Source organism: Capra hircus, chromosome 6, assembly GCF_001704415.2.
Source record: "Capra hircus breed San Clemente chromosome 6, ASM170441v1, whole genome shotgun sequence".
In the NCBI taxonomy this organism is placed as follows: Eukaryota; Metazoa; Chordata; class Mammalia; order Artiodactyla; family Bovidae; genus Capra; species Capra hircus.
In genome coordinates this window covers 58,073,277-58,094,881 of record NC_030813.1, presented here as the reverse complement: position 1 = coordinate 58,094,881, position 21,605 = coordinate 58,073,277, and positions in this window count along the sequence as shown.

The window sequence follows — 21,605 nt, the reverse complement described above, 5'->3', positions numbered from 1 at the left end:
AGTATACATGTTTCAATGCCATTCTCCCAAATCATCCCACCCTCTCCCTCTCCCTCAGAGTCCAAAAGTCCACTCTACACATCTGTGTCTCTTTTGCTGTCTTGCATACAGGGTCATCATTACCATCTTTCTAAATTCCATATATATGTGTTAGTATACTGTATTGGTGTTTTTCTTTCTGGCTTACTTCACTCTGTATAATCGGCTCCAGTTTTGTCCATCTCATTAGAACTGATTCAAATGTATTATTTTTAATGGCTGAGTAATACTCCATTGTGTATATGTACCACAGCTTTCTTATCCATTCATCTGCTGATGGACATCTAGGTTGTTTCCATGTCCTGGCTATTATAAACAGTGCTGCGATGAACATTGGGGTACATGTGTCTCTTTCAATTCTGGTTTCCTCACTGTGTATGCCCAGCAGTTGGATTTCTGGGTCATAAGGCAGTTCTGTTTCCAGTTCCTGAAGGAATCTCCACACTGTTCTCCATAGTGGCTGTACTAGTTTGCATTCCCACCAACAGTGTAAGAGGGTTCCCTTTTCTCCACTGTGATTTATGTTGGAGAGTGTTTTGCCTATGTTCTCCTCTAGGAGTTTTATAGTTTCTGGTCTTACGTTTAGACCTTTAATCCATTTTGAGTTTATTTTTGTGTGTGGTGTTAGAAAGTGATCTAGTTTCATTCTTTTACAAGTGGTTGACCAGTTTTCCCAGCACCACTTATTAAAGAGATGTCTTTACTTCATTGTATATTCTTGCCTCCTTTGTCAAAGATAAGGTGTCCATAGGTGTGTGGATTTATCTCTGGGCTTTCTATTTTGTTCCATTGATCTATATTTCTGTCTTTGTGCCAGTACCATACTGTCTTGATGACTGTGGTTTTGTAGTAGAGCCTGAAGTCAGGCAAGTTGATTCCTCCAGTTCCATTCTTCTTTCTCAAGATTGCTTTGGCTATTTGAGGTTTTTTGTATTTCCATACAAATCTTGAGATTATTTGTTCTAGTTCTGTGGAAAATACCGCTGGTAGCTTGATAGGGATTGCATTGAATCTGTAGATTGCTTTGGGTAGTATACTCATTTTCACTATATTGATTCTTCCAATCCACGAACATGGTATATTTCTCTATCTATTAGTGTCTTCTTTGATTTCTTTCATCAGTGTTTTATAGTTTTCTATATATAGGTCTTTAGTTTCTTTAGGTAGATATATTCCTAAGTATTTTATTCTTTTCGTTGCAATGGTGAATGGAATTGTTTCCTTAATTTCTTTTTCTACTTTCTCATTATTAGTGTATAGGAATGCAAGGGATTTCTGTGTGTTGATTTTATATCCTGCAACTTTACTATATTCATTGATTAGCTCTAGTAATTTTCTGGTGGAGTCTTTAGGGTTTTCTATGTAGAGGATCATGTCATCTGCAAACAGTGAGAGTTTTACTTCTTCTTTTCGAATTTGGATTCCTTTTATTTCTTTTTCTGCTCTGATTGCTGTGGCCAAAACTTCCAGAACTATGTTGAATAGTAGCAGTGAAAGTGGGCACCCTTGTCTTGTTCTTGACTTTAGGGGAAATGCTTTCAATTTTTCCCCATTTAGGATAATGTTTGCTGTGGGTTTGTCATAGATAGCTTTTATTATATTGAGGTATGTTCCTTCTGTTCCTGCTTTCTGGAGAGTTTTTATCATAAATGGATGTTGAATTTTGTCAAAGGCCTTCTCTGCATCTATTGAGATAATCATATGGCTTTTATTTTTTAATTTGTTAATGTGGTGAATTACATTGATTGATTTGCGGATATTGAAGAATCCTTGCATCCCTGGGATAAAGCCCACTTGGTCATGGTGTATGATCTTTTTAATGTGTTGTTGGATTCTGATTGCTAGAATTTTGTTGAGGATTTTTGCATCTATGTTCATCAGTGATATTGGCCTGTAGTTTTCTTTTTTTGTGGCATCTTTGTCAGGTTTTGGTATTAGGGTGATGGTGGCCTCATAGAATGAGTTTGGAAGTTTACCTTCCTCTGCAATTTTCTGGAAGAGTTGGAGTAGGATAGGTGTTAGCTCTTCTTGAAATTTTTGGTAGAATTCAGCTGTGAAGCCATCTGGACCTGGGCTTTTGTTTGCTGGAAGATTTCTGATTACAGTTTCAATTTCCATGCTTGTGATGGGTCTGTTAAGATTTTCTATTTCTTCCTGGCTCAATTTTGGAAAGTGGTACTTTTCTAAGAATTGGTCCATTTCTTCCACATTGTCCATTTTATTGGCATATAATTGCTGATAGTAGTCTCTTATGATCCTTTGTATTTCTGTGTTGTCTGTTGTGATCTCTCCATTTTCATTTCTAATTTTATTGATTTGATTTTTCTCCCTTTGTTTCTTGATGAGTCTGGCTAATGGTTTGTCAATTTTATTTATCCTTTCAAAGAACCAGCATTTGGCTTTGTTGATTTTTTCTATGGTCTCTTTTGTTTCTTTTGCATTTATTTCTGCCCTATTTTTAAGATTTCTTTCCTTCTACTAACTCTGGGGTTCTCCATTTCTTCCTTTTCTAGTTGCTTTAGGTGTAGAGTTAGGTAATTTATTTGACTTTTTTTTGTTTCTTGAGGTATGCCTGTATTGCTTTGAACTTTCCTCTTAGCACTGCTTTTATAGTGTCCCACAGGTTTTGGGTTGTTGTGTTTTCATTTTCATTCATTTCTATGCATATTTTGACTTCTTTTTTGATTTCTTCTGTGATTTGTTGGTTATTCAGATGCGTGTTGTTCAGCCTCCATATGTTGGAATTTTAAATAGTTTTTCTCCTGTAATTGAGATCTAATCTTAATGCATTATGGTCAGAAAAGATGCTTGGAATGATTTTGACTTTTTTGAATTTATCAAGTTTAGATTTATGGCCCAGGATGTGATCTGTCCTGGAGAAGGTTCCGTGAGCACTTGAGAAAAAGGTGAAATTCATTGTTTTGGGGTGAAATGTCCTATAGATATCAATTAGGTCTAACTGGTCTATTGTATCATTTAAAGTTTGCGTTTCTTTGTTAATTTTCTGTTTAGTTGATCTGTCCATAGGTGTGAGTGAGGTATTAAAGTCTCCCACTATTATTGTGTTATTGTTAATTTCCCCTTTCATACTTGATAGCATTTGTCTTACATATTGTGGCGCTCCTATGTTGGGTGCATATATATTTATAAGTGTTATATCTTCTTCTTGGATTGATCCTTTGATCACTATGTAGTGGCCTTCTTTGTCTCTTTTCACAGCCTTTGTTTTAAAGTCTATTTTATCGGATATGAGTATTGCCACTCCTGCTTTATTTTGGTCTCTATTTGCGTGATATATCTTTTTCCAGCCCTTCACTCTCAGTCTGTGTGTGTCCCTTGTTTTGAGGTGGGTTTCTTGTAGGCAGCATATATAGGGGTCTTGTTTTTGTATCCATTCAGCCAGTCTTTGCCTTTTGGTTGGGGCATTCAACTGATTTACGTTTAAGGTAATTATTGATAAATATGATCCCGTTGCCATTTACTTTACTGTTTTGGGTTCGGGTTTATACACCCTTTTTGTGTTTCCTGTCTAGAGAATATCCTTTAGCATTTGTTGGAGAGCTGGTTTGGTGGTGCTGAATTCTCTCAGCTTTGCTTGTCTGTAAAGCTTTTGATTTCTGCTTCGTATTTGAATGAGATCCTTCCTGGGTACAGTAATCTGGGCTGTAGGTTATTTTCTTTCATCACTTTAAGTATGTCTTGCCATTCCCTCCTGGCCTGAAGAGTTTCTATTGAAAGATCAGCTGTTATCCTTATGGGAATCCCCTTGTGTGTTATTTGTTGTTTTTCCCTTGCTGCTTTTAATATTTGTTCTTTGTGTTTGATCTTTGTTAATTTGATTAATATGTGTCTTGGGGTGTTTTGCCTTGGGTTTATCCTGTTTGGAACTCTCTGTGTTTCTTGGACTTGGGTGATTATTTCCTTCCCCATTTTAGGGAAGTTTTCAACTATTATCTCCTCAAGGATTTTCTCATGGTCTTTCTTTTTGTCTTCTTCTGGGACTCCTATAATTGGAATGTTGGAGCATTTCATATTGTCCTGGAGGTCTCTGAGGTTGTCCTCATTTCTTTTAATTCGTTTTTCTTGTTTCCTCTCTGATTCATTTATTTCTACCATTCTATCTTCTATTTCACTAATCCTATCTTCTGCCTCCATTATTCTACTATTTGTTGCCTCTAGAGTGTTTCTGATCTCATTTATTGCATTATTCATTATATAATGACTCTTTTTTATTTCTTCTAGGTCCTTGTTAAACCTTTCTTGCATCTTCTCAGTCCTTGTCTCCAGGCTATTTGTGATTCCATTTTTATTTCAAGATTTTGGATCATTTTCACTATCAATATTCAGAATTCTTTCTCAGGTAGATTCCCTATCTCTTCCTCTTTGGTTTGGTTTGGTGGGTATTTCTCCTGTTCCTTTACCTGCTGAGTATTTCTCTATCTCTTCATCTTGGTTATATTGCTGCGTTTGGGGTGGCCTTTCTAAATTCTGGGAATTTATGGAGTTCTCTTTATTATGGAGTTTCCTCACTGTGGGTGGGGTTGTATCAGTGGCTTGTCAAGGTTTCTTGGTTCGGGAGGCTTGTGTTGGAGTTCTGGTGGGTGGAGCTAGATTTCTTCTCTCTGGAGTGCAATGGAGTGACCAGCAATGGGTTATGAGACGTCAGTGGTTTTGGAGTAACTTTGAGCTGCCTGTATATTGAAGCTCAGGGGTGTGTTCCTATGTTGCTGGAGAATTTGCATGGTATGTCTTGCTCTGGAACTTGTTGGCCCTTGGGTGGTGCTTGGTTTCAGTGTATGTATGGAGGCGTTTGATGAGCTCCTATCGATTAATGTTCCCTGGTTTCAGGAGTTCTCTGATGTTCTCAGGATTTGGACTTGAGCCTCCTGCTTCTGGTTTTCAGTTTTATTTTTACAGTAGCCTCAAGATTTCTCCATCTATACAGCACCGATGATAGAACATCTAGGTTAAAGATGAAAAGTTTCTCCACATTGAGGGACACCCAGAGAGGTTCACTGAGTTACATGAAGAAGAGAAGAGGGAGGGGATAGTTAGAGGTGACTGGAATGAGATGAGGTGGGATCAAAAGAGGAGAGAGCAAGCTTGTCAGTAATCACTTCCTTATGTGTGCTCCACAGTCTGGACCGCTCAGAGGTATTCATGGAGTTATACAGGGCAGAGGAGAGGGAGGAAGTAGACAGAGGTGGCCAGGAGGATAAAAGAGGGAAATGAAAAGGAGAGAGACAGATCCAGCCAGTAACCAGTTCCTTAGGTGTTCTCCACCGTCTGGAACACACAGAGATTAACAGAGTTGGGTAGAGAAGAGAAGGGGGAGAGAAGAGACAGAGGCCACTTGGTGGAGAAAAAGGAGAGTCCAAAGGAGGAGAGAGTGGTCAAGCCAGTAATCTTGCTCTCAGGTAAAACTGGGTAGTGAAGTTTGGGTTTTTAAATGTACAAAATTGACAACAAAAACCAAAAAGCAAAGACTAAAAATCTAGAGTTGAGGTTGGATTTTCAAAAATACAATATTAAAGAAAAGAAGAAAGGAAAAAAAAACACAACAACAACAACAAAAACAAACAAACAAACAAAAAGCCACAAGAATTATTTAAAAACAACAACAACCACACAAAGACTATATATGGCGTTTGCTTTAAAAAAAAAGGTTGTTTTTTTTTTGAAAAGTAATAGTAGGTTATAGAAATAAAAATTAAAGGAGAAATAGAGGACTTAAGAATTTTAAAACGTTAGAAAAAAAAGAAGAGGAAAAAGAAAAGAAGAAAAAACAACCGCACAACAACATCAACAAAAGACAAAAAAAAGAAAAGAAAAAACAAACAAACAAAAGAATGATTGTAAAAATAGTAAAGATATATCTGACCCTTTCTCTGGTGTTGTGGGCAGTGTGGGGTCAGTTCCAAGGCGGTTCCCTTTGTTTAACTTCTTCTGTTTGCTGGTCTCTTCAGTATCTGATTTCTGTCCTGACACAGGGCAGGTGGTGGTGGACACTTTTTTTTTTTTTTTTTTAGGCTCACTTGTTCAGTCACACTGTGGGGAGGGAGAGATGCTGCAAACAAATAACACTGTCATGTGCACGCAGTGTTTCAGCCCTGCTGGGCCTGCCCCTGCTTGCTGCGCACAAACCTCTCAGGCTCTACGTTGCTCCACTGGGAACCGTCTGAGGCCGGCCCTAGGCTGTGTGCACCTCTCCCGTCTAAGCCGCTCAGGTTCAGTGCTCAGATAGCCCTCAGAAGCGCAGATTCGGTTGGGACTGCATTTTGTGCCCTTCCCAGGTCCGAGTATCTCAGGTGTTTGGCAAGCGCGGTCACTGCGACTTGTCGCCTTTCCCGTCTCTGCTGCCCAGTTTTCTGGGTATACCTCTGGTGCCCCTGGTGAGGCAGATGGTGACTGTCCAGCACCCCCAGAAGTCTTACCAAAGAGGCCTGCTTGCAGTTTGGTAGGTAAAGTCTCACCGGGGCTGCGATTGTCCCCTTCCAGCCCTTACGTCTCTGGCTGCCTGTCACCGGCGGGGGATGGTCTGCAGCCGGCTAGTTCTGTTCTGCCCTTTGTTCTGTGCGCAGTCCTGGCGACGTCTTATGTTTGAGCTTTTCGAGTGGTAGCTATCCCACAGTCTGGTTTGCTAGCCCAAGTTAGTTCGTTCTGCTTATGCATGGGGCGTTCCTGCCTGATTCTTAAAAGCACTGCAGCCTGCGCCTCCCGCGCTTCCCTGCCCTGCCCCCACTTGCTAGTGGCGGATGCAGGCGTTTGCACTGCTTTTTCACTGGGGGAGTTACTGTTGGGCTTGTAATCTGTTGGTTTTAATTATTTATTTATTTTTCCTTCCTGTTATGATGCCCTCTGTGTTTCCAAGGCTCGCCACAGACTCTGCAGGGAGAGTGTTTCCTGGTGTTTGGAAACCTCTCTTCTTAAGCTTCCCTTCCCGGGATGGGATTCCCTTCCCAGGACGGAGCTCCCTCCCCACCTCCTTTGTCTCTTTTTTCATCTTTTATATTTTTTCCTACCTGTTTTTGAAGTCAATGATCTGCTTTTCTGGGTGCCTGATGTCCACTGCCAGCATTCAGAAGTTGTTTTGTGGAGTTTGCTCAGCGTTGAAATGTTCTTTTGATGAATTTGTGAGGTAGAAAGTGGTCTCCCCATCCTATTCCTCCGCCATCTTCTGTCCTTCCTCCATGTACAGTTCTAACTGTTGCTTCCTGACCTGCATACAGGTTTCTCAAGAGACAGGTCAGGTGGTCTGGTATTCCCATCTCTTTCAGAATTTTCCACAGTTTACTGTGATCCACACAGTCAAAGGCTTTGGCATAGTCAATAAAGCAGAAATAGATGTTTTTCTGGAACTCTCTTGCTTTTTCCATGATCCAGCAGGTGTTGGCAATTTGATCTCTGGTTCCTCTGCCTTTTCGAAAACCAGCTTGAACATCTGAAAGTTCACGATTCATGTACTGTTGAAGCCTGGCTTGGAGAATTTTGAGCATTACTTTACTAACATGTGAGATGAGTGCCAATTGTGCGGTAGTTTGAGCATTCTTTGTTATTGTCTTTCTTCAGGATTGGAATGAAAACTGACCTTTTCCAATCCTGTGGCCACTGCTGAGTTTTCCCAACTTGCTGGCATATTAAGTGCAGCACTTTCACAGCATCATCTTTTAGGATTTGAAATAGCTCAACTGGAATTCCATCATCTCCACTAGCTTTGTTCATAGTGATACTTCCTAAGGCCCACTTGACTTCACATTCCAGAATGTCTGGCTCTAGGTGAGTGATCACACTATCATGATTATCTGGGTCGTGAAGATCTTTTTTGTACAGTTCTTCTGTGTATTCTTGCCACCTCTTCTCAATATCTTCTGCTTCTGTTAGGTCCATACCATTTCTGTCCTTTATTGAGCCCATCTTTGCATGAAATATTCCCTTGCTATCTCTAATTTTCTTGAAGAGATCTCTAGTCTTTCCCATTCTGTTGTTTTCCTCTATTTCTTTGCATTGATCATGAGGAAGGCTTTCTTATCTCCCCTTGCTATTCTTGGGAACTCTGCATTCAAATGGGTATGTCTTTCCTTTTCTCCTTTGCTTTTCACTTCTCTTCTTTTCACAGTTATTTGTAAGGCCTCCTCAGACAGCCATTTTGCTTTTTGCATTTCTTTTTCTTGGGGATTGTCTTGATCCCTGTCTCCTGTACAATGTCACGAACCTCCATCCATAATTCATTAGGCACTCTATCATATCTAGTCCCTTAAATCTATTTCTCACTTCTGCTGTATAAGGGATTTGATTTAGGTCATACCTGAATGGTCTAGCGGTTTTCCCTACTTTCTTCAATTTAAGTCTGAATTTGGCAATAAGGAGTTCATGATCTGAACCACAGTCAGCTCCCAGTCTTGTTTTTGCTGACTATATAGAGCTTCTCCATCTTTGGCTGCAAAGAATATAATCAATCTGATTTCAGTGTTGATCATCTGGTAATGTCCATGTGGAGTCTTCTCTTGTGTTGTTGGAAGAGGGTGTTTGCTATGATCAGTGTGTTCTCTTGGCAAAATTCTATCAGACTTTGCCCTGGTTCATTCTGTACTCCAAGGCCAAATTTGCCTGTTACTCCAGGTATTTCTTGACTTCCTACTTTTGCATTCCAGTCCCCTAGAATGAAAAGGACATCTTTCTTGGGTGTTAGTTCTAAAAGGTCTTGTAGGTCTTCATAGAACCATTCAACTCAGCTTCTTCAGTATTATTGGTCAGGGCATAGACTTGGATTACCGTGGTATTGAATGGTTTGCCTTGGAAATGAACAGAGAACATTCTGTCATTTTTGAGATTGCATCCAAGTACTGCATTTCAGACTCTTGTGTTGACTATGGCTACCCCATTTCTTCTAAGGGATTCCTGCCCACAGTGGTAGATATAATGGTCATCTGAGTTAAATTCACCCATTCCAGTCCATCTTAGTTTGCTGATTCCTAGAATGTTGACATTCACTCTTGCCATCTCCTGTTTGACCACTTCCAATTACCTTGATTCACGTCCACGGTAAGAGAAACCCAAGTGAAACAGTAAGCCCTGAGAGAGGGCATCAGAGGGCAGACAGATTGAAACCACAGTCACAGACAACTAGCCAATCTGATCACATGGACACACAGCTTGTCTAGCTCAATGAAACTAAGCCATGCTGTGTAGGGCCACCCAAGATGGACAGATCATGGTGGAGAGGTCTGACACAATGTGGTCCACTGGAAAAGGGAATGGCAAACCACTTCAGTATTCTTGCCTTGAGAACCCCATGAACAGTTTGAAAAGGCAAAAAGATAGGACACTGAAAGATGAACTCCCCAGATCAGTAGGTGCCTAATATGCTACTGGAGATCAGTGGAGAAATAACTCCAGAAAGAATGAAGGGATGGAGCCAAAGCAAAAACAACACCCAGTTGTTGATGTGACTGGTGATAGAAGCAAGGTCTGATGCTGTAAAGAGCAATATTGCATAGGAACCTGGAATGTTAGGTCCATGAATCAAGGCAAATTGGAAGTGGTCAAACAGGAGATGGCAAGAGTGAACGTCGACATTCTAGGAATCAGTGAACTAAGATGGACTGGAATGGGTGAATTTAACTCAGATGAAAGAATCTTTAAGAGTTTTTAAATTATTATTACCGCTCTTGTTGTTGTAGCTTTAAAAAAATAAGAGAATCTGAAAGACTTGAAATACAAATCAGCGTTCCTAAACTATTGGTGAAAACTGTTCGAAATCTGATGAGAACATTGGCTCTTCCTAGTAGTGTCCAGAGTAGAGTGTCAGCCTCTTGCTTGGAGAGTGTAGATCAGTTATGATGATAGCCAGCAGTAAGGTTGTGTGTGTGTGTCTGAGCAAGCTCAGATATGGAACAGCTATTTCTTCTGACATAGTTGGAAGCTGGGAAAGATCATTAGGATGCTGCACACAGAGACATGTCAATGGCATAAGTTGTTGACCTACTCCAAGAGAAGACTCACTCGGTTGGCCATGGATGTTCTCCCATTCTCTTGAGAAAATAAATCAGAAGAGCTGGTCCATTTATTGTAGAAATGAGAGAAGGACTCAACTCACAGCTGGGTTTGCCCTACCCTATGCTCCATAGCCTTTTGCTTCATTCCTTAGACCCCAACAGCTGCTGCAGGAGATAGCATCCTGTAACACCCATCCAGAAAGTTACTCTCTATACTGTATGGAGTTCATTCAGCCAGGATTTACTGAGTTCCTACCATGTGCTGGGACCAGTTCCAAGTCAAGCAAACAAAAGAAAGTCTCTGCTTTCATAGAGCATTTGTTTAAGTGGATGGTCAAAATAATACAGCAGACAAATGTATATGTATTATAGTAGCTGTGAAGGGCTAAGAAATTTGAAAAGAATAGTTCTAGATAGAGTGTGAGGAATGGCCTCTCTGATGAAAGTGAAAGAAACTGAAAGTGTCAGTTGCTCAGTCATACCTGACTCTTTGTGACCCCATGGGCTGCAGCCCGCCAGGCTCCTCTTACCATGGAATTCTGCAGGCAAGAATACTGGAGTCGGTTGCCATTTCCTTCTCCAGAGGATCTTCCCAACCCAGGGATTGAACCTGGGTCTCCTGCATTGCAGGCAGATTCTTCACCATCGGGGCCACCAGGTGGCTGAATAGCTAAAGAAAGAGCCTTCTAAGGGGAAAGTAGAAAGTGGGACCAGGGGCAGGATCCTAAATAGCCAGCGTGTGTAAGAAACAGAAAAATGCAGTGAAAATTTTAGAAGAGGAACTATTCCTGGCTGAGATGGTTGAGGCCGTCTTCTCAGAGGAGGAGCTGTGTGAGCTAGGCATTAAAGAAATGAGTAGATTTCCTTTGAGAGAAGATCTAGGTGAGGGAAACTTCTATGTTGGGAGACTTTATACTAATATTCCTCAGCCTTTTAAGTTCCTGCTTTCTTGGCTGGAGAGGAGGGTAATAAGAGAAATGCTTTTTAGGGTGCATGCTGGCAGCTAGTGGATAAATAAGTTCTGGAGAGTCAATATGCAGTATAAGAATACAGACAACAATATTATGTCATAATCATAAAGCTAACTGAGACTAGATCTTAATTATTTTCCACCACACACAAAAAAATGGTAATTATGTGATATGATAATTAACCATAGCTACACATTACAATATAGAAATGTTTCAAGTGATGTGTTGTACATTTTAAATATACACAAGGTTGTATGTCAAATATGTTTGCATTTAAATAAGTTGTTGAAAGAAAGAAGTCATGCTTTTTTTCAATAAGCATAGATAAGCTGTATTCTCATTTAATGTTGTTTGAATCTCAAAATAAATATCAACCCTTAAAACAAACTGAAGTCATTAAAGAAAACAAAGTCCTTAAACTAAATTCTAACCTCCCAACTCACTCTCTCTGCTCCCCTAGTCACCCAGTTCTTAATAAGGGAACAAGTAATGTGAAGATGATCCTTTCCAAAACCAGAGGACTATGAACTAAACATCTACCATCCATCCTCCCCACAGCATTACAAGCAGTTACACACATGCACACACAATGTTAGGCAATGCAGTGAAGACAGTCAGGAGAGAGCAGGGCACACACTGTTTCTGACAGGAAGAAGCATTCCAGAGAAACTGATAATCAGAGTTTATATTTTCCAGCTCAAATTCAAGCTGACTTTACCTAGAACTAGTAACTTGGCAAGAGTACCTCTAGAGGCAGCCTCTTTCCACCAGTTAATGTGGAAACAGTTTGAAGAGTAGAGAACATAACATTTGCCACAAGGAAAGCAAACATGCTTAAAGAGAGGTGCCTGATTTTATCAGAAGTGCAAAATGGCCTGTCCTGGGTCTAGATTGCTCAGTGATGCACTAGCAGGCCATATGATAAAAGGGAGTTTTATCTGACACGCTGAATGGAGGCCCTGCTGTAACAAGCCTCAGTCTGGAGCAAACAGAGGCCAACTGAACTTCTTCCTCAAACCAGAGGAAGAAAGGCAGCCCCCAGATGCACTTTCGTGAAAAGACTCACTGATCATGGCCTTCTCTCACTACAACAGGAAACAAGGGACATTAGAACTCCACCACCCAAATAAAAGGGCTCTCCAGGTGGCACAGTGGTAAAGAATCCGCCTGCCAGTGCAGGAGACACAAGAGACACAGGTTCGGTCCCTGGGTCTGGAAGATTCCCGTGGAGGAGGAAATGGCAACCCACTCCAGTATTCTTGTTTGGGAAATCCCATGGACGGAGGAGCCTGGTGGGCTGCAGAAGAACTGGACTCAGTGGCTGAGCACTCATGCATACACCCAGATAAACACAGGGCTCACTTATGTGTCTAATGGTTAACACAAGGTGCAAATGCCATGGGTCATATGGGTTAATTCAGAAAGAAAACACACGCAACCGTGTCATTAATCATTGACTCAAAATCTTAACTCCCACGACAGGCACAATTCTGAGACTTTCTTCTGGAAAGCAGTAATAAAGGAGATTGGTGCCAGATTGAGTTCTTAGAAGCCTTTTAATCAGGAAAGATTGCTGATCTCATAGATCTAATGTTGGCAATTAAGCTTCAAGGGTTATATAAATGCAGTGGCCTGGTATATTTTCCTAAAAACCCCTATATTCAATAGTGCCATAAGTAGGAATTGTGTTGCACAAAGGCAGCTGATTCGAACTGTTGCAGAGAAAGTTCACAAGAGTTCAACCTTGAACTTGGCAGGCCAAGGCAGGACACTTTGGCACCTCCACAGATTTGGATTTCAGTTCCCTAAACTTGCCTTCGGGATTCTATTCTCCAGAGGATGGACTGGCAGCAAGAAGGCTCCTCTGGGATTCATTTAGCAGCTCCTATACTTTCTTTACAATTTTACAGGCTATTGTACCTGGGAAGAAAGATGGTTCCATGGAAGTAAATCAAGTTTTACATGGTTGATATTTTCTACTAACCTTATAAACCTCTCCCTTGTAACCTCATTAATTTTTGGCGCATGTATGAGGAACTTTAGGAAGAGCTGATTTGGAGGACATAACTGGGTTAAGCATACTTTTCCGGGTTTTTTCAAAAAGTCAAATCATTTTTATCCTCCAGGCTTCACAACACAGGAAAAACAGCCTTTAAAAAGGGAGAGAGGGTGGGATTGAGGGACACTTCAGGGAGTGGTACAATCTGCCATCTGCCACACAGAATAGATGTTCCATCAATGTTACTGGTTCACTGCTTCCAACAGAGTGAAATATAAGATTTTCCTCATTTTGATTCTTTTAAATAAATTATACTTGAATTTTTAAATATTTTTTCTTTATTTGGTTGCACCGGTCTTAGTTGCAGCATGCGGGATCTCTACTCGTGACATGTGAATTCTTATTTGCAGAGCTAGTTCCCTGGTCAGGAAGGAAATCATTACCCTCTACACTCTCCCCCAACAATTCTCACAGATCTGCCTGTTCACATATAATGTTTTTTTTTTCTTCTAATTAATCCATCATACTACGATGACTCTTCCATGACTCCCATGGAAAATTCACCTCTCCCTCTCCTATTCCCTTTGTGTTTTGAGTTACCCTCTAGTGGGACAAAAGAAAGTCAATTTTACATAAAAGTTAGCATATATCTGCTTCCCTAAGGATAGTAAACATCCTTTGGATCATCAAGAAAGCAAGAGAGTTCCAGAAAAACATCTACTGCTTTATTGACTACACAAAAGCTTTTGACTGTGTGAATAACAACAAACTGTGGAAAACTCTTCAAGAGATGGGAATACCAGACCACCTGACCTGCTTCCTGAGAAACCTGTATGCAGGTCAAGAAGCAACAGTTAGAATTGGACATGGAACATCAGACTGGTTCAAATTGGGAAAGGAGTATATCAAGGCTGTACATTGTCACCCTGCTTATTTAACTTATACGCAGAGTATATCACAATAAATGCTGGACTGGATGAAACACCAGCTGGAATCAAGATTGCCGGGAGAAATATCAATAACCTCAGATACACAGATGACACCACCCTTATGGCAGAAAGCGAAGAATTAAAGAGCCTCTTGATGAAAGTAAAGGAGGATAGTGAAGAAGTTGGCTTAAAACTCAACATTGAGAAAACTTAAGATCATGGCATCTAGTCCCATCACTTCATGGCAAATAGATGGGGAAACAGTGGAAACAGTGAAAGACTTTATTTTTGGGAGCTCCAAAATCACTGCAGATGGTGACGGCAGCCATGAAATTAAAGGATGTTTCCTCCTTGAAGGAAAGCTATGACCAAGCTAGACAGCATATAAAAAGCAGAGGCATTACCTTGTCAACAAAGGTCCACCTAGTCAAAGCTATGGTTTTTCCATTAGTCATGTATGGATGTGAGAGTTGGACTATGAAGAAAGGTGAGCGTCAAAGAATTGACACTTTTGAACTGTGGTGTTGGAGAAGACTCTTGTGAGTCCCTTGGACTGCAAGGAGATCAAACCAGTCAATCCTAAAGGAAATCAGTCCTAAATATTCACTGGAAGGACTGATGCTGAAGCTGAAAATCCAATACTTTGCCCACCTGATACAAAGAACTGACTCAGGAAGAGACCCTGATACTGGGCAAGATTGAAGGCTGGAGGAGAAGGGGACAATAGAGGATGAGATGGTTGGATAGCATCACTGACTCAATGTACATGAGTTTGAGTAAACTCTGAGAGTTGGTGAAGGACAGGGAAGCCTGCCATGTTGCAGTCCATGGGGTCACAAAGAGTCAGACATGACTGAATGACTAAATTGACCTGAAGGATATTAAACACAGATGAAAACTAATGCATTTATGGGTTTCTGACAATGCCTACCAGCCCACTCTGTGCAAAGTAAATGTTTAAATGTGTAAATGTGTTGACTCTAGTAAATGTGTTAACTCTACTAGAAGAAAAGAAGTCCCAAACCTCTTCAGCAATGTGAGCATGCCAACAGAGAAGGGGAAAACCTCACTCTACATAGTTTTTTGTTTTAAGTTTTTCTTTTTATTCTTGAGCAAGAGCAGCACAGCTAATAACCAATACCCTAAACAACTCTAATTAATCTGGGATCCACTGGAAGGGTCTGGGAGAACTATCAGGAGTCCAGCAAGCCCAGTGTGGAGATGGATGGCAAACTCCAGGAAGTTTCGATGTCTTTACTTTGTGTCTCCTCTCCAATCCCTCCTTTTCATTTGGTTTGTTTATGTAATCCAGAACATCAGCAAATACACTTCACAAGGTCAATCATTCCATCAATAACTGAAGCCTGGCCATGGGACAATTCCCCACCCAGTGAACTTTACTCAGCTAAACTCACTATTGGAGCAGAGAAACAATCTTAAAAATAATACAATGCAGAAAGGCAAACAAATATAATAAATATACATACCAATAGTATATCTTTCAAATTGTGGTACTGGAGAAGACTCTTGAGAGTTCCTTGGACTGCAAGGAAACCATACCAGTGAATCCTAAAGGAAATTAACCATTAATATTCATTGGAAGGACTCATGCTGAAGCTCCAATACTTTGGTCACCTAATTCAAAGAGCTTACTCATTGAAAAAGACCCTGATGCTGGAAAGATTAAGGACAGGAGGAGAAGACAGTGACAGAGGATGAGATGGTTAGATGGCATTATCAACTCAATAGACATGAGTTTGAGCAAATTCCAGGAGACGGTGAAGGACAGGGAAGGCTGGTGTGCTATAGTTCATAGGGTTGCAGAGTCAGACATGACAGAGCAGCTTAACAACAACAAAGTATATCTTACAAAGGATAGAAAGCAAAATCAAAGAAGAGAGGTAGAGAACTTGTGTCAGAAGGCTGTGTATCATATATAGGTTTTTGGATCAAAGCTCTAACACTTTTGAACCTTGTAACCTTGGATGAGACATTTAATTTCTCCATGTCTCTCAGTTCCCTTCTTTAAAAAATAAAGAAAATACCAGCTCCAATCTGATAGATTTCTATGAGGTTGAAAGATGCTATTTACATGCGAAGGGCTTAGAACAGTGACTGGCACATAGTAAGGTTTCAACAATGCTATCATGATTATAACTAAAATTCTACAAAGGTTGTGTCTATGAAATCTGAGAAAAGAACAGGTCTTTGAGTTAGAATACATGACTGACATTCCATCTCTGCCCTTGAACAAGCTATGTGACCTTGGGACTGTGTTATCACCACTCTGAGCTTTCGTTTCTTCATCCATACTTGGACTTGGAACTCTCAAGTCCTATCCTCTTTCTGGGGAAGGGAAGGGCACTTTCTTATCAGCCTCTCTCCTCTTCCTTCAACCCTCCCCCTGGGCTCCAGGTCATCTTGTAGTGACATCAGCTGTCCTCCAGGATATTGTGCAGGTCCCAGGTGTAATGTCATCACTCTTTGATCAGTTCTCACTGGTGGGTCCATTTGCCTGAAGCAGATTCGCTTGCCATTGTCAGAACTGATTCTATCCAATCACAAAGCATAGTTCCTTCACCTCATTGTCTAATATCCAGGTTGGGGATCCAACTGTAAGGACCTCTCTTCCAATGGCTCTGGGGGTCTCTTTGCTATGACCTACAATTCTAAGGTTGACAAATACTTTTCAAACTGGGATTGAAAACCAGAAGAAGCTCAAAAATAAAAGTAAATATATTTAACCATGTAAATAGCTTTACTTATTGTGAGTTTAAAAAAAAATAGTAGGAAAATAATAGATTCAGGATAAACTGTAACACACCTGACAGACCAAAGATTAGCATTTGTAATATAAAAAGAGCATTTACAAACTGGCACCAAAAACATGGACAACTTAGAAAAATACAGAGAAGATAGTAAATGGGCAATTCAGAAAAAGAGCTAATCCAAATAACAAAATTACTTAGATCAATTACATCTAGGGAAATAATGAGACATCAGTTTACTCCCATTAAATGCCAAGAGATTTTTAAATTGAAAACATCAAGGGACTATGGGATGGAGTAAAAACTCAGCTACAGTGAAGAGGGTATTCTCATATACCTCTGATTAAAGAGTAAATTGTGATAGCCTTTTTGGAAACATTCTGATCATGTCTATTAAAATTTAATAAATATCACATCCCTTTAATCCTTCAATTCCACTCATGAGAATCTATCCCACAAACATAAAACCACCAGTACAATGGACAGGTTTGCAAGGATATTTATCATAACCTTGTTTGTTGTAACAAACCTGGAAATGATGCCCAGCAGTAGGGGAATGACTCGATAAATTACATATATCTACACAAAAGGAGATCTTTTACAGCCACTAAAAGAATGGATGAGACCCTGATCGGTTAATGTAAAGGATTTCCGTAAGGCATATTGAATATAAAAACACCAGTGTGCATGTTATTCTTGTAAAGTAAATAATGGCAAATCTTCATTTGTATGATTCATAACAATCTTCATTTGTAGGATTACATGTGCATGGAGAAAAATCTAGAAGTCACCCGGGCCATAACATGTTAACTCAGTGGAGGCTGAGGCACATGGTTGATGAACAAGAAGAAATGAGGTAGAGCTCAGGAGAGAAGAATCAAGCAGCAAATGACAAGAAAAAAAAATCCTCTTGGATATATTCACATTTATGAAAAAATTATATGTGTTTGCGGGTATAAATAAACAAACCTTTTATTATTTAAAAGTTTAACTGGAAAAAACTGATCAAGTTTAACTGGAGAAGGAAATGGCAACCCACTCCAGTATTCTTGCCTGGAGAATCCCATGGATGGAGGATCTTGGTGGGCTACAGTCCACGGGTCGCAAAGAGTCAGACATGACTGAGCGACTTCACTTTCACGTCACTAACTGGAAAAAAAGTGACAGCTTCTGACTACTTTTGTCTCATCATCAGGGAGAAGCCTGTCCTGTTAGGCTAAGACAAGGCCCTCCTTGTGTGTGTATGTGTGTATGTGTGTGTGTGTATGTAAGTGGGGGTAGGTGCGGGGGACTGCCCATGAAGGGTTAAGTCTTGGGAGCTGCTCGGCGTTATGCAGAGCCCTAGGACATGTTCCTAAGCTCCCTGTCCCGCCCCCCTGAAGAATTTATTACCCTTAAGGCTCCAGGACGTTTGGTTCTTGCAACATTTCATAGAAGATAGATTAGCTTATTGATAGAAGATAGATTATCTATTTGTGATGTACACAACGGTAAGGGTCTTGTGATTGTATTTGGAGATTAAGAACAATCTTGTGAATGTCAGAAGTCACGTACTTTATCCTATATATACTGCAGCACAATAAAGGAAGGCATCAGCCATTTTGGTCTGATCCTCTCAACCCCATCTTTCGTCTCTCTCTTATTTTTCTTAGCGGGGACGCTCCGTTCTCTCCCTATGCAGGTGTGACTCTTGCTTGTGCTGGCCGCGGCAGGTAGGGGTTGCTAAGTCACTTCAGTCGTGTCCAACTATGTGTGAACCCATAGCCCGCAGCCCACCAGGCTCTCCCGTCCCTGGGATTCTCCAGACAAGAGCACTGGAGTGGGTTGCCATTTCCTTCTGCAATGCATGAAAGTGAAAAGTGAAAGTGAAGTCGCTCAGTCATGTCCAACTCTTAGCGACCCCAGGGACTGCAGCCTACCAGTCTCCTCTGTCCATGGGATGTTCCAGGCAAGAGTACTGGAGTGGGGTGCCATTGCCTTCCCCTGGGGGGTAGGGGAGGGACACTCAGAACTTCTCAGAGCAGTGAGCAGGGAGTTAGTTTGCTTTACACTCACCTCTCCTTTATTACTTCCCTCTCCCCAAATTCCACTCCCCTGCCTTTCCAGACAGAAGCAACAGAGACAGTGTACACGAAACAGCATTGGCTAGTGAGGCAATGAAGGATCATCAATATCAGCAGTAAAAAGGGTTCTTTATCGTTTGGAGGTACAATCTGAAGCATATGAAGCCACTGCAGAAGACCAAGGATCAGAGGCAGATCCTGGAATTCAAAGCCAGAAGCCTGGTGCAAAAGATAAAGAAGACCCAGGGAAGAGAAGAGGGAAACAGTAAACCTTAGTGGCTTCTATTTCTATCAGCAGAGCAGACCCAGACACCCAGAGCAAGCCTCCCACTAAGAACAGGTAACATGCTAACACAACATTAACAAATGTACCTTTATAAATGTATCACTGAGCTGGTAAGAAAAGGACTCTTCAGAGTCCAGAAATAAAGTAAAGATAAGAATTTAGATAGGTAATCCACTTTGCTCTTGGGGGCTTAAGCCAAACCCTGGTGTCATTGAACTTTTGTTTGGACAATGAGAACTCAAAAGCTAAGTTTCATGCAAGAAAAGAAGCATAGGAAGTCCTGCCTTGTAGAACTGAGATCTTACAGACCAGCACTGTTAGTGTACAAATAAACCTACCTCACAAAAGCTGAAATAATATTAAAAGTAGGAATCTATAAAGTTAAATATAAACATACATCAGCGAGGATCAATTAATCAGGTTCTCTGAAAAAGTACAAGAAAGTTGACAAGCCTCTGGCAATACTGATCAAAAAAGAAAAAAGCAATCACTTTAAAAAATCATATTATGAATGAAAGAGTAAAATATAGTTGCTGCAGATATTTAAAAGATAGGGTGTTATAAAGAGATTTGTGCCCCAAATTAAACAGGTGAAAAAGAAAAAAGTTAGAAAATATAAAGTACTAAAATATTACCCAAAAGAGAAAAAAATAATGATTTTATGAAACATTTAAAAATTAAATCCTCTAGTTAAAAAAAAAAAATTTTTCCTACGAAGTAAACATATCATTCCAATCTTAGATAAATTCTTCTACAGACTAGAAGAACAGATAGCTCTTTCCATTTAATGAGGCTGTTGTACCCCATACAAACAACCGAGGATAGTTTGGAGAAAGATAACAAGACAAATTTACTCATGAACATGAATGCAAAAGCCTAAACAGAACATTAGAAAACTGAATCCACCAATAAATAATTTTTTAAAAGACAATACAATAGAATAAATTGACTACATTCACAGATCAAAAGAAATCTCAGGATCATCTTATTAGATGCGGAAAAGCACTCAATAAAATTCAACATCTATCACAATAAGAAAAATTGAGTAAACTAGGCAAAGAAAAAAGTACTATTTTTAAAGTCTATCACAAACATAATGGTAAATGGTGAATGCACAGAACTCAATGGCCAGGAGCCATTTCCTTCAAGATTAGGGCCATCGTGACAGTCTTCACTATTACCTTCTCAATTCAGCATCACCCAGGAGATCCTGGCCAGCACAACAAGGCAGAAAAAACCCAGAAGAGAAATAATCTTCTGTGGACCCACCCAAAGCCGACTTTCTGTAAAAAACAGGTGACAGAAGGGAGGAAGTTGTAAAATATCTTCCACATGCTATGTAAATTCAAATGCTGCTAACTGGGACATCACACACAGCATGGCATTTTTGGAGGTACATGTATAGAAGGTCCATAGGCCTGGCCAATATTACAGGCAAACTAAAGAGTAATATCTGGGGACATGAAAGGCTATTAGAAATTGTTGAACTATCATACTGTATCCAGCCTTAGTGAATCATAACACTCCATAGGACCAAGTCAACTCTAAGGGTATAGGAACCACAGAGCTCTTATTTTTCACTTTTCTGCCAGAACCGCAGCCTGCCCACATACAATTTAATCAAGTTAGAGACTATTCCCCTGGCCTCACATACATAAAGAGTTGCTAGAAACAAACAAAAAAGAAACATCCTTGTGCAAAATAAAACCACTTTTCAAGCAACGTATCTGTTCTCATGGACATAATCTGAGATATTCCCAGCTTTCCCCAGAGCTTAAGCGTTTCTACCCAAGAGTATGGGATTCCATCAGAGAAGCAAAAAGTTGGGAGAAGAGACTCCTTTGGCCATAAAACAATTACAAGCCTTTCATGGTACATGAGATAATGCAAGTAAAATTCAAAGCAGTTTGCCTATATCAGTCTTATTTTTATAACAGTATTTATTCCATGTCAGTGTCTACTTCAAAATAGAACTTCCCCTCACCCCTTCAAAGTTGCTTTTTATCTTTCATCTGAAAAATATCTGCAATTTCTAAAATTTCTCAACTTTGACAGTCTTTAGACTCTGAACAATGCAAGACTTTCTGTAATAATTAGGTTCCTAACCCTGGGGGATTTTGGTACTTCTCTCAGCTTAAATTCTGGGGTAGCTTGAATTTCCTTCCTCTTTCTCTTCCACATTTTGCTTCCTTGATCTTTGCATTTGGGGAAATTTTTTCCTCTCCCTGAGTCCTAAATCAGAGTCTCTCATTGGTGAAAAAAAAAAAACAACTTATTCTTCCCACCACCACCGTCATCCATACCTTCCCCTTCTGGTTCTATTTTCCAGAGTCCTTGTATCATCCCAAGGATAATGACAGAAAACATGCTCGACTGGAGTTAGAAGACCATGATTTCATGGCAATCTCTCTTCCAAGTGTAGAAAGAAGATGTTTGAGTTGGATATGAAAGGTCCTGGGTTAAAGTCTTAGTTCTGATATTTACGTTTATCGCCATTGGACAAGGTTCCCAGGTGGGTCAGTGGTAAAGAAATATATAAATTATATATATATATA